At 42.2% G+C, this 14485-nt stretch overlaps 1 pseudogene; it reads left to right on the top strand.

Moving 5' to 3' along the window:
• Positions 1-13687, top strand: part of LOC139831654 (protein ALP1-like) — a 79831-nt pseudogene extending 66144 nt beyond the window's left edge.
• The last annotated feature ends 798 nt before the right edge of the window (positions 13688-14485 follow it).

Genomic DNA, 14485 nt, shown 5'->3' with positions numbered 1-14485 from the left:
CGGCCGTCGCTACCCTCGTCGTCGCCATCGGAGCTTTCGTCGGCGCTGCTACCGGCGGGCTCTTCATCGCTGCTCCCATAGCCCTCTATGGGAGCCTCCTCCTCCTCGTCGTCGAGGTCATCGTCGCTGCTGGTCAAGGACTTGTCGTCCTCGGACCAGACGAAGGGGTCGTGGTCCTCCTTGTCCCACTCCGGTGGGGCGAGGATGTCGTGCGCCGCCAGTGAGCCCCACTCCGGTGTCGGCTCACGAGATGAAGAGGATTGGGAAGAGAGATCCGACGAGGTGGAGGAGGAGGAAGAGGACGACATTGCTACAGGAGAGGGGGATTTCTGGTGCCGATGGCTAGAACAGAGCAAGGGGATGAAGAGGCGAACTGTTCGGCGCGGTTAAATAAAAGGGGATATAGTGGATTTAATGCCACAGCAGTTTTCGAGGAAGTGGTGCCAAAAGAAAAAAAACAACTGTCAAATCACGCGGAGAAGTTGAGAAGGCAAGGCATCATGATGAAGGATACTGCGGCGGTTTTGCCCTGCCACGACGTGACCCAACGAAGAAAAGGCAGAGTGGTTTTGGAATTATCATTACCAAAACCAGGGGGGCATGTGTTATCACCAGAATTTAACCGGATCAGAGGTGGGCTGTGAGTAAGATGGGCTTGGAGAATATACACGGAAAATATACATGAATCGGCCTTGTACAAGAAGTTTGGGCTAGTTTGCCCGTGTATCTGTAAATATAGTAGGATACGTGTCGGTTAGGATTAAAGGAGTTTAGCTCGTGCACGGTTGGGATTATTCCCACGTTAGAGAGTCTACGAACTATAAATATGTATCTAGGGTTATTGGAAAAGACGACAATCACGTTCACAACAAACCAATCTAGGCGCATCGCCACCCCTTGTTTCGAGGGTTTCTTCCGAGTAAGCATCATGCTGCCTAGATCGCATCTCGCGATCTAGGCAGTATCAAGTTTATTCGTTGTTCATGCGTTGCTCGTGCTGAAGCCTTGTTGATGGCGAGCAACGTAGTTATCGTAGATGTGTTAGGGTTAGCATTGTTTCACCTTTATACATGCTTTCATCCATGCTATCCCTAGACATCTAGCCACCCTTGCGCCAATCTGAGGTGCAAGGGTGGCACCTTGCTTAGTCATTATTTAGTAGATCCGATCCGTTACGATTGCTCCTTGTTCTTCAAGGATTAGTTTAATATCTACATAGTTAGGCCTCACAAACGGGTTGAAGGATCCAGTGGTACGTAGGGTGTAGTTTGCTAGCCCTAGAGAAGATGTTCCGGGAATCAACTCCGTGTTGGTTTTTAGGCCTTGTCTAGGGCTGGTTTATGATCATCTTGCGTAGCTACCAGGCTCAATTACGTGTAGGACGTTCCGATTATGTGGTGAAAACCCTAAATCGTCGTAGGTCGTTTTAACTTAGTATTGATCAAGCAGGACCACCATGTTATCGTAGACCTCATACGAATCATGGGTGGATCGGCTCCTTGAGCCGATTCACATGACAACCTGAGAGCCGATCGAGGCTCGTATTTAATGTTTACGTGTATGCCATGCAGGAAACTAAGCGAACCAATCCATCACCTTCCTGACCAGGTATAGGTCAGGTGGCACGCCCTTGCAACAGCATCGGACGTGCGTGCCGGAGCTTTGCGGGCCGTCGCTCGAGGGACCAGGGCCAGCCGCAGTTCTGGGAGCCTCCCGGCTCTACGTGTTGCCCGTCGCTACTCGTCGGTGGGTTTCGGACGCCAACAATTGGTATTTCATGTTTCCATCCAAATCAAACCTAGATGATCAAATAGGATTAACCAAATCTAAGCCCTAGTTCCTATTCCCAAGGTCATCATCCTTAATTGACCATCTTTAGAATCAAACCAATTTGATCAACTCTAATAGCAACAATGCTTAAATAATTTGCATCATTTACCATACTCATTTAACCTTAATAGTGTTAGGTGTTTATAAATCATCCTATTTTGGAACCACCATTCATTACTTAGTGGATCCAATAGGAAACCCTAATACCTATAAACCCTAATTGAATTACTTCTTATTACTTAAGAAGTATGTTCTTCAAAAGTTATTCTTTTGAAGTAAATAGGGAGTAGCCATCAAACCTGCTTCAAAGGATCCATAAACCCTAACTACCTATCACCAATAAGGTATACCAACCTTGATAGCAACCATATTTAATGAATTGCCTAAGATGTGCATCCAACCTTGTTAGGATCCATCTAATACCTACTTAAGAAGCTAATTTGGAAACCATAGTAAACCATAGAACTCCACAACCATAATTGTCATACTTGTTCTTTATTAAAGAACATGTTCTTCAAAAGTTATTCTTTTTGAAGTATATAACAAGTAATCATCAACCATACACTATAGGATTTAAAAATTGACAACTGATCTTTACCTATTATACAACTACTATTCCTTAGTGTGTACGATTGTTACTATGCATTTTACCACCTGTTTATGATTCTAAGACAACCAAAACTCTAATAAGAACCTTGTTTGTGGAACCACTCTAAAAAGTGCAACACACCCTAAACAAATCATTTCAACTCACTAATCCTAAATCATTGGGGTTAGGTCACGCTTAGAGCGATTGCATCTCATACTTATGCATTACTGCATCCTTGCCAATCTTTTAAACATCGTCCTTACCGGACGATGATGCTATTTCAGAATTTGGAGTTATTGCGTATCGAAGACCTTGTCTGCATAATCTTGCAGTCAAGAAAGACAAGTTCATCACTTGCTCATGTCATTTGAGTATCTTTATCAAATTACTTGCAAAGTACTATGATTATCACTATTGCATAAAAACCAAAACCACTATTTTCATAACTATGAATATGACTATGTGGTGGGCAATGGAACCGTGGATTGTGTTGATATGGTGGAGGTTCCATTGCAAGGGTTTATATCCATCTAGGATTAAATAACAAATGTCGTCCAGTGATTCTTGTGCCGTAATACCCGTGTTAACCATAAGATGCAGGTGGGACGGAATAGTCAATTGTATTTCCACCTCTTGTACATCAACGGATGCGCTTTACCGTAGACCCTTGATCCAAGAGAGGACAAGTGGTACCCTTGATCCAAGAGAGGACAAGTGGTAGGGTGGGGGTCCCGATGAAGTCCCCACGGTTATTGCGGTCTATGATGGGTTGCAGCTGCCGGCGTAGGAGTTCATGGTAGAGACCTAAACTGTTGTCGTGGTCGGGGGCCGTCCTTAAGTGGTATAAGAGCACCGGTGAGGACCCAGGGTCGGAGTTTGCAACAACGGGTGGGTGTATGAGGTAGCGGAGGAATATGATTGGCTATGACCTTATACCGGGCCTCACACCAAAGGAAATGTGGACGAGAACTATAGACTCGGTTGGCACCAAGGTTAAGATCTCTTATGGGTAAAGCAACACACCTCTGCAGAGTGTAATGAATCGTGACCTGTCACTCCCTGTTCCGGGTTTTGGAATCGCTGACAGCTGCCGGAATGGAACTCCATGAAGTTCTAGTAAACCGGTGAAGGCTGACGGACATAGTTCTTCTGAATAAAAGCAACCTTTTGAAGAAATGGTTATGAAAACCTGCATTGGTATTAGACTTTCTGGTCTAATGCCGTAGCTAGTGCATTAAACACCTCTTTCCTATAATGAACTTGTTGAGTACGCTCGTACTCATCCCACCCCTAAATCCCCTGCTTAGATATGGAGGCATCGAAGGAGGATCTACCGTGCAACTCGAAGACCGAGGAGTCTACAAATACTTCAAGGGGACAGGAACCTGCCGGAAGAGTCAAACACCACAACTACCATGGAGAAAACCTAAATTAAGTAGTAGAAGGGAACTAGCTTCCTAAACCTAGCTCCTATTTAGCTAGAATCTAGTCATAGCCTCTTTAGCTAGTCAAATACTCTATAAATAGAGTCCGTGATAAGATTAGATCACGAGTCGTTCTTTTGGAGTTTATTTGCAGTTTTACCTCATTGTAAAGTAGGAGGCTGTGTGGATCTTTTGTAAAGAGTCTGTGTTGTAATTCTATAGACATGACTTGGACCTGCATATGTTTCTGTTGTACCACTCTGAGCGATATAATACGAGTGGAACGGTGTTTCATTGGTGTTATTTCAGACTTGCATACTACACCATGCAGTGGTATGCCGGGTCACCACAACGTATGACTATATATGGAAAACATGCCTACATGATTAATAATCTTGATGTTCTGTCTTAATGCTATTTCAAACCTATCAATTGCCCAACTGTAATTTGTTCACCCAACAGTTGTCACTTGTTATTGGAGAGTTACCCCTAGTGTAGATTGCTGGGAACCCCGGTCCATCTCTCATCATCATATACTTGTTCTATATTTCATTGGAAGTAGTATCAACTATTTTCTGGTGCCATCGCCTCTTTGTTATTGCTACTGCTGATGTGTTACTGTTACTATTGCTCTCATATTACTGTTGCTTTCACATCACCTCTGTTACTAGTGCTTTTCCAGGTGCAGCTGAATTGACAACTCAGTTGTTAAGGCTTATAAGTATTCTTTACCTCCCCTTGTGTCGAATCAATAAATTTGGGTTTTACTTCCCTCGAAGACTGTTGCGATCCCCTATACTTGTGGGTTATCAAGACTATTTTCTGGTGCCGTTGCCGGGGAGGCATAGCTCTACTCATAAGTTCACCTGGGGAGTACACTCTACCTCTCTCTCTGTTTTTAGTTTGTTTTATTTTGTTTTGCTTTATTTACTTTTGCCTAGTTTATTTGTGCTTAGTTTATTTCTGTCTTGTTTTATTTTTCTTAGTTTACTTTTGCTTAGTTTCTTTTTGTCTTGTTTTACTTTTCTCATATATCCAAAAATCCATAAAAATTTGAAAAATCGAAAAATTAAAAACTATTGTTATGGAAGAACGCATAACCATGTTGGAGCTTATAGAATTATATAATAATTATAGAGAATCAAGTGTGGGGAAAGTTATGAGTGCTGTGATAGAAAAATTGAATACAATTGCTAAAATCTTGCTTAAACGCCATGATATAAATTGTTGCTCTAAAGAGGATACTAAACATCTTAAATTTCAATGTGGCTTTAGTGAAGAAGTTTTAATTAAGAACTATAATTGGAATAACTATATTCATCTTGGGTTCGAAGAGGTAGAACAATTTGTTTTGTTTATGGGAGCTTCTGAGATCGAATCCTTCATAGCTAAAAATTATGAAACTTGTGTTGTTTGTAAGGACCTTAAAGATTATGTCTCTTCTATCCTTAATTTTTGCATAGAAAGTTACAGTGATAATCCTTATATCATTGATTATAAAGAGAGACTCATTAATGCACAAGAATGCACTCCCAATTTGCAGGAACCCGTGAAAGAAGAAATGATGAACCTGAAAGCTCATTGGATGAAAAAGAGGACGAGATTGATGAACCTGAAAGCTCATTGGATGAAAAAGAAGAGGAGAGTGATGAACAAAAGGAGGAAGAATGGATTAGCTACCCATGCCAACCTTCTAAATAGAGTAACTCTTTATCTCTTACATTATTTGATTGTCCTCCATGCTTACCAAAGGAGGTTGAATGTTATGTTCCTGTGGATTCTCTTGAAATATTACCTATAAGTAAAACTTGTGAGAATAATTATGCTACTATTATTTATGATAATCCATGCTACTTTGATAAATCTTATGATAATGCTTTGTTTGTGCCTGATGTCGAAATACATGGTACTAAAGAGTTTTGCATAGCAAATGTTTATGATAAATCTTTAGATGATGGTCCTATGTTACTTGATAATATTAATTGTACTACTAATGAAAATGGGATTGGAGAATTCTTGACATTATCTATGAGTCCCATATCTCTTGAGATTGATCAATCATCTTGTTATATTATTGATAAAAGTGGGTTTGAAAGTTTTGATCCCACTATTTTTGAACTTGATAAAAATTATGTGTTTGGAAATCATGAAAAGTATGCTGCATGTGATAGTTATATTGTTGAGTTTATTCATGAAGCTACTGAAAATTATTATGAGAGAGGGAAATATGGTTGTAGAAATTTTCATGGTACTAAAACACCTCTCTATATGCTTAAAATTTTGAAGTTACTCTTGTTTTATCTTCTTATGCTTGTCACTTTGCTCTTCATGAATTTCTTTGTGTACAAGATTCCTATGCATAGGAAGTGGGTTAGAATTAAATGTGTTTTGAATTCTCTTTTTGATGCTCTCTTTTGCTTCAACTCTTATTTCTTGCGAGTGCATCATTAAAATTGCTGAGCCCATCTTAATGGCTATAAAGAAAGCACTTCTTGGGAGATAACCCATGTGTTTATTTTGCTACTATTTTGTTGAGTCTTGGAAGTTGTTACTACTGTAGCAACCTCTCCTTATCTTTATTTTATTGCATTGTTGTTCCAAGTGAAGTCTCTAATAGAAGGTTGATGCTAGATTTGGATTTCTGCGCAGAAACAGATTTCTATCTGTCACGAATTTGGGTCAGATTCTCTATAGGTAACTCAGAAAAATCTGTCAATTTACGTGCGTGTTCCTAAGATATGTACGCAACTTTCATTAGTTTTGCGTTTTCTGATTTGAGCAACGGAAGTACCTCGAAAAAATTCGTCTTTACTGGCTGTTCTGTTTTGGCAGATTCTGTCTCTGTTTTTTGCATTGTCTCTTGTGGACTTTAAGCAAGGCTTTCTAGACGTGGAGAGCTGTAGCTAATGTTTTATTGAGTTCTTGCAATGTGTCACTATAGGACCAAGGTGGATTTAAGTTTTTTTGAGTACTAACCCCTCTAATGAAGTTTATGAGAAGTTTGGTGTGAAGGAAGTTTTCAAGGGTCAAGAGAGGAGGATGATATATGATCAAGAAGAGTGAAAAGTCTAAGCTTGGGGATGCCCCCGTGGTTCATCCCTGCATATTTCAAGAAGACTCAAGCATCTAAGCTTTGGGATGCCCAAGGCATCCCCTTCTTCATCAACAATTTATCAGGTTTCTTCTATTGAAACTATATTTTTATTCCGTCACATCTTATGTGCTTTACTTGGAGCGTCTGTGTGTTTATTTTCGTTTTATTTATGTTTGAATAAATTTGGATCCTAGCAATCCTTGTTTGGGAGAGAGACACGCTCTGCTTTTTCATATGAACACTTGTTCTTCGTTCTACTTTTAACGTTCAATGGTAAAAGTTGGAAGCTGTTGCATTTATTGTTATTTGGTTGGAAACAGAAAATGCCTCATATTGTCTTGGATAATTTGATACTTGGCAATTGTTTTGAGCTCTCAAGTAGATCATGTTTAATCTCATGCATCATGTAGTTTGGACCTACTAGAGGAGAACTACCGTAGAGCTTGTTGAAATTGGTTTGCATGATTGGTCTCTCTAAGGTCTAGATATTTTCTGGTAAAAGTATTTGAGCAACAAGGAAGACAGTATAGAGTTTTATAATGCTTGCAATATGTTTTTATGTAAGTTTTGCTGTACCGGTTCATACTTTTGTTTGCTTCAAATAACCTTGCTAGCCAAAGCCTTGTACTGGGAGGGAATGCTTCTTGTGCATCCAAAACCTTGAGCCAAAATCTATGCCATTTGTGTCCACCATACCTACCTACTATGTGGTATTTCCTGCCATTCCAAGTAAATACTTCATGTGCTACCTTTAAATAATTCAAAATGCTTCTAAATTTGTGTCAATGTTTTATAGCTCATGAGGAAGTATGTGGTGTTTTATCTTTCAATCTTATTGGGCAGCTTTCACCAATGGACTAGTGGCTTCATCCGCTTATCCAATAATTTTGCAAAAAGAGCTGGCAACGGGGTTCCCAGCCCCAATTAATCAACTTTCATTAATAATTCTCTTCACATGTTTTGCTCTGATTTGTCAGTAAGCAACTTAATTTTGCAAATAGACACTCCTCCATGGTATGTGAAATGTTGGAAGGCACCCGAGGATTCAGTTAGCCATGGCTTGAGAAAGCAAAGGTGGGGAGGAGTGTCATCTAAATAAAACTAAAATAAAAAGGCACTCCTTCATGGTATGAGATTGTTGGCAGGCACCCGAGGATTCGGTTAGCCATGGTTTGTGAAAGCAAGGTTGGAAGGAGTGTCACCCAAAAATAAAAATAAATTAAACTAAAGTACATGTGAGAGATAATGTTCATGGGAGCCGCTCTTCGAAAGTCTGTTTGGCAAGGGGGTTAGAGTGCCCACTACCATTCGTTGACAACAACAAACACCTCTCAAAACTTTACTTTTATGCTCTCTATATGATTTCAAAACTTAAAAAGCTCTAGCACATGATTTAATCCCTGCTTCCCTCTGCGAAGAGCCATTATTTTACTTTTATTTTGAGTCAGTTTACCTATTTCCTTCCATCTTAGAAGCAAACACTTGTGTCAACTGTGCATTGATTCTTACATACTTTCTTATTTGCATTCATCATTTTACTTTGTGTTGACAATTATCCATGAGATATGTATGTTGAAAGTTGAAAGCAACTGATGAAACTTATATCTTCCTTTGTGTTGCTTCGATTCCTTTAGTTTGAATTTATTGCTTTATGAGTTAAATCTTATGCAAGACTTTTGATGCTTGTCTTGAGAGTACTATTCATGAAAAGTTTTGCTATATGTTATCTATTTGTTAGCAACTATAGATCATTGCCTTGAGTCACTACATTCATCTCATATGCTTTATAATAGTATGATCAAGGTTATGTAAGTAGCATGTCACTACAGAAATTATTCTTTTTATCGTTTACCTACTCGAGGACGAGTAGGAACTAAGCTTGGGGATGCTGATACGTCTCCAACGTATCTATAATTTCTGATGTTCCATGCTTGTTTTATGACAATACCTACATGTTTTGCTCGCACTTTATAATGTTTTTATGCATTTTCCGGAACTAACCTATTAACAAGATGCCGAAGTGCCAGTTCCTGTTTTCTGCTGCTTTTGGTTCCAGAAAGGCTGTTCGGGCAATATTCTCGGGATTCAACGAAACAAAGACCCAGTATCTTATTTTTCCCGGAAGACCCCAGAACACCGAAGGAGAGTCGGAGGCGGGCCAGGGGGCCACCACACACCAGGGCCGCGCGGGCTCCACCCTGGCCGCGCCGGCCTATGGGGAGGAGGCCCCAGGCGCTCTCCTGCGCCACCTCGTCGTCTATATAAGCCCTTTCGACCTAAAATCGCGATACGAATTGACGAAACTCCAGGAAGACTCCAGGGGCGCCGCCGCCATCGCGAAACTCCAATTTGGGGGACAGAAGTCTCTGTTCCGGCACCCTGCCGGGACGGGGAAGTGCCCCCGGAAGCCATCTCCATCGACGCCACCGCCTCCATCATGCTCCGTGAGTAGTTCCCCCATGGACTACGGGTTCTAGCAGTAGCTAGTTGGTACTCTCTCCCATGTACTTCAATACAATGATCTCATGAGCTGCCTTACATGATTGAGATCCATCTGATGTAATCGGTGTTGTGTTTGTTGGGATCCGATGGATGATACATTATGATTAGTCTATCTATAAAGTTTGTGAAGTTATTGTTGCTGCAATCTTGTTATGTTTAATGCTTGTCACTAGGGCCCGAGTGACATGATCTTAGATTTAAGCTCTATACTTATTGCTTAGATTGTATCTACAAGTTGTATGCACATGTCTATGTCCGGAACCAAAGGCCCCAAAGTGACAGAAATTGGGACAACTGGAGGGGAAGGCGTAGGTATGAGGATCATATGTTTTCACCAAGTGTTAATGCTTTGCTCCGGTGCTCTATTAAAAGGAGTACCTTAATAGCCAGTAGATTCCCTTGAGGCCCGGCTGCCACCGGCTGGTAGGACAAAAGATGTCATGCAAGTTTCTCATTGCGAGCATGTATGACTATATATGGAAAACATGCCTACATGATTAATAATCTTGATGTTCTGTCTTAATGCTATTTCAATCCTATCAATTGCCCAACTGTAATTTGTTCACCCAACACTTGTCACTTGTTATTGGAGAGTTACCACTAGTGTAGATCGCTGGGAACCCCGGTCCATCTCTCATCATCATATACGTGTTCTATATGTCATTGGAAGTAGTATCAACTATTTTCTGGTGCCATCGCCTCTGTGTTATTGCTACTTTCTTTATTATTCTTGTTACTATTGCTCTCATATTACTGTTGATTTCACATCACCTCTGTTACTAGTGCTTTTCCAGGTGCAGCTGAATTGACAACTCAGTTGTTAAGGCTTATAAGTATTCTTTACCTCCCCTTGTGTCGAATCAATAAATTTGGGTTTTACTTCCCTCGAAGACTGTTGCGATCCCCTATACTTGTGGGTTATCAGGGCTTAGCCAGTAGTTTGTTGAAACTGGCATGGGACACCTCACAACTTTCTATAGGGGTGGATATGGCCCCTGAAGTCGGGTTGCGCTCTGGAGGAGGCAATACACTGTAGTTGCCTATAGCCGGACGACTACTGAGGGTCTTCTGTCGTGGCGCCGGAGATACGCTCAAAAAGGAGGTATGCTGCCGGGGTGCCGGGAAGGGTTAAGCCCGCAGGGAAGGACTCATGCCAGTGGAGATGGGCGGAAGGTTATGTCCGGGTATCCGTCGTGGCATATGTTGTTATGCGGGGATGATGCCCACACGATAGGTATCCGGATAGTTGTGGGGAAAGTGCGCAAACTCTGCAGAGTCAAATCTATCCGAATAGCCGCGTCCGCGGTCATGGACAAGTTGAAATGGCCATACTTAACATGGGATTGAGTTTTGTTTTGATAAATGTTTTACAAAGGAAATGTTGTGTTGGATGTACCGGAAGGGTACGGAAAAAAGGGCGTGTGTCGACCATATGGAGATGGTCGTGGGGAAAACTAAGACCAAGTGGGGAACACTTTCCTAGTGTTTCATGTAGAGGAACTCTTCTTCAATAAAGATATTGAGATGTCATAGGACTTCCCTAGTATCCCCATCACCTGAGATGGCGGTATGCTATCTCTTCTTCAATAAAGATATAGATATGTCATAGCTATCTTTTGAAGTATCTTCTTCAATAAAGATATAGAGATGTCATAGTACCACTATAGTGTCTCCATCAATTGCGATGTCGGGATGCTATATCCACAAGAGAAACTACTTCTCTCCTTCATGATATATCCACAAGAGAGATTATTTCTCTTTCACATGCTATATCCACAAGAGAAACTGCTTCTCTTCTACATGCTATTTCCACTGGAGAAATTAGCTCTTCCCTCTTGTCATCTTAGATTAGCATTTGTTATCTTGCACTCTTGCAAAGTACCTTCTTGATGGTTTGCGAGTACAATTCCAAATGTACTCACGGCTTTGTCCCTGGCTATTTACTTGGACAGACTTGGAGGAACACGACGAATGAAGAAGGAATTGGCGACGGCTATGCGAGCTAGGAACGTCTTCCCAGTCAGTTGCATGTAGGGTCATGGCAGATGACTTGGGCTCCGCGCTGTTGAAGTGATGATGCTACTCTGATGTTTAGATAGGCCCTTCGAGGCTATTATGTAAGAATGGTCATGTGACCTTGTTGTAATTTTCTTATTCCGCTTTGTAATGGATGGTGTAATTTGACATCAGTTCGGTTATGTGTTCACGGCGCACTGATCATGGGATCGTGAACTGTATACATAACAGGGAATTTCGGATAGCTAGTCCGGGGTCCCCACAGTTTGCCCAAGTCTTCGAATAAGACCCCAATTCAAAAACTGCCATATGGACGAATCCTACTTGGGGTGGGACTCTCCCCATTCCCTTGGTGGGGTGGCCGGCCCCCTATGGTGGAGTCCACCTGGGACTCCTCCCCCCTTTGGCTGGCCGGCCAAGCTAGGTGGAGTCCCTCCGGGACTCCACCTTCCATGGTGATTTCTTCCGGACATTTCTAGAACCTTCTAGAACCTTCCATAAAAACATCGGATCATTTCCAAACATGGAAAGTGACTTCCTATATATGAATCTTATTCTTCGGACCATTCCGAACCTCCTCGTGATGTCCTGGATCCCATCCAAGACTCCGAACAAAACTTCGAACTCCATTCCATATTCCATATCTACTTAAAACGACATCAAACCTTAAGTGTGTCACCCTACGGTTCGTGAACTATGTAGACATGGTTGAGACTCTTCTCCGACCAATAACCAATAGCGGGATCTGGAGATCCATAATGGCTCCCACATATTCAACGATAACTTAGTGATCGATTGAACCATTTACATACGATACCGATTCCCTTTGTCTCATGATGTTTTACTTGTCCGAGGTTTGATCATCGGTATCTCCATACCTTGTTCAACCTCGTCTCCGACAAGTACTCTTTACTCGTACCGTGGCATATAATCTCTTGTGAAACAGTCACATGCTTGCAAGCTAATGAGACGATATTCCACCGAGAGGGCCCAGAGTATATCTATCCGTCATCGGGATGGACAAATCCCACTCTTGATCCATATGCCTCAACTCATACTTTCCGAATACCTAATCCCACCTTTATAACCACCCATTTACGCAGTGGCGTTTGATGTAATCAAAGTACTCTTCCCGTATAAGTGATTTACATGATCTCATGGTCGAAGGACTAGGTAACTATGTATCAAAAGCTTATAGCAAATTGAACTTAATGACGTGATCTTATGCTACGCGTATTTGGGTGTATGTCCATTATATCATTCATCTAATGACATAACCTTGTCATTAATAACATCCAATGTTCGTGATCATGAAACCATGTTCATCTATTAATCAACAAGCTAGTTATACAAGAGGCTTACTAGGGACTCCTTGTTGTTTACATAACACACATATATCAATGTTTCGGTTAATACAATTATAGCATGGTATGCAAACATATATCATAAACACAAATATATATAATAACCATTTTATTATTGCCTCTTGGGCATATCTCCGCATCATGTTCCTTCTACCTATCAGATGTGTGGTACTGTCAGAAACATGATTGTGTGCTAATTTTTTAAGGATTTCATTGGGGCTATTGATGGTACTCATGTCACTGCAAAGGTACCAAGATCAATGTCTACAGCATTCCGCGGGGGAAGCACTACACCAGCCAGAACGTGCTAGCAGTTGTGGATTTCGATATGAGGTTCACCTATGTGCTTGCTGGGTGGGAGGGTTCAGCTCATGATGCGAGCATCATGGCCGAGAGCTTGTCAAGGCCTGATGGGTTGCAAATCCATGACGGTAAATTCTACCTTGGAGATGTTGGATATGTATGCCGACCTGGAATTCTACCTCCCTTCAGGAAAACAAGGTACCACCTCAACGAGTTCTCTGCGAAGCACCGAACTTTGGATGCGAGAGAGTTGTTCAATCGCAGACACTCAAGCCTTAGAGTCACCATTGAGAGGGTCATTGCTGCATTTAAGAACGGGTTCAATGTCCTTGACCTGAAACCGTTCCACACGTTTGACACTCAGGTAAAGCTGATCCTTGCTTGCTGCATTCTTCACAACTGGATCCTAGGTTGGGGTGAGGATGAGTTCTTCGAAGAGGTTGTCACTTTTGATGAAGTAGAAACCGGCCATGGCATGGACGCAGACGATAATGATGCCTGGAAGGTGAAGAGGCAAGAGTGGGTAGACGCAATGTGGGAAGCCAGAGGCAACACCACCATCTGAGAAGAAGTGAAGAAGTGAAGAAGTGAATAAGTGAAGAAGAAGAAGAACCCCCTATGATCCCCAGTTTCTCAAACCCCTTTTCGATCCCCGTATGTTGAGCGACCCCGTTATGATAAACTGCAACTCATAGTAGCTAGGGAGCATCGTGTCATGAACAACCATTCGTAGTACCTAGGGATGATTTTGTGAACTGCTATGCTTCGTAAGTTTGCAACTATCATGCTGTGTGATGGGAGGTGAGAGCATGGTAAGGCTACCCATCGTAGAGAAGAGGTAGCCTTAGGCATGCCTGGATGGTACCAAACATGCCTAATATCATCTCCATCGAGATTTGGGCTTGGCTGCAGAGCCCGACCTACCAAGCAACATGCCAATTTCGGCCCGTGGCTCGTTATGGACGCGCAAGTGTGCTTGCACCGCTGCACTAGTGAGCCACGAATCAGGCCCAGGCAACCAAACGCGCCCTTAGTGGCCTACCGAGGTTTTCTCTGCTCGGGAAGGAAAGGACAAAGGCCCTTCACCTTTCTACGCCGCGGCCACTGCCGCTGATTCAGGTCCACTCTTCTCCCCTTCTACAATCAAGCACAACTGCACTGGCAAGCCGCTCGGCCGCCAGCGACAACAAAAGAATGGGTAGCCGCGGGATGCTGTCACACGTACATGCGTACGACGAAGTAGGGAATACTGTGCTGCACTCCACTGCCATCCAGATGAGCACGTGTTATCAACTTGTACTATGGTACATGTACGGCATGCAGACGCCTTTTTTACATGGGCTGGGTCTTGGAATCGGCTATT

This window comes from Lolium perenne, chromosome 5 (genome assembly GCF_019359855.2).
Source record: "Lolium perenne isolate Kyuss_39 chromosome 5, Kyuss_2.0, whole genome shotgun sequence".
Lineage (NCBI taxonomy): Eukaryota > Viridiplantae > Streptophyta > Magnoliopsida > Poales > Poaceae > Lolium > Lolium perenne.
Note: the sequence above shows the minus strand (reverse complement) of the source record. Positions and strands in the feature narration are given on the sequence as shown.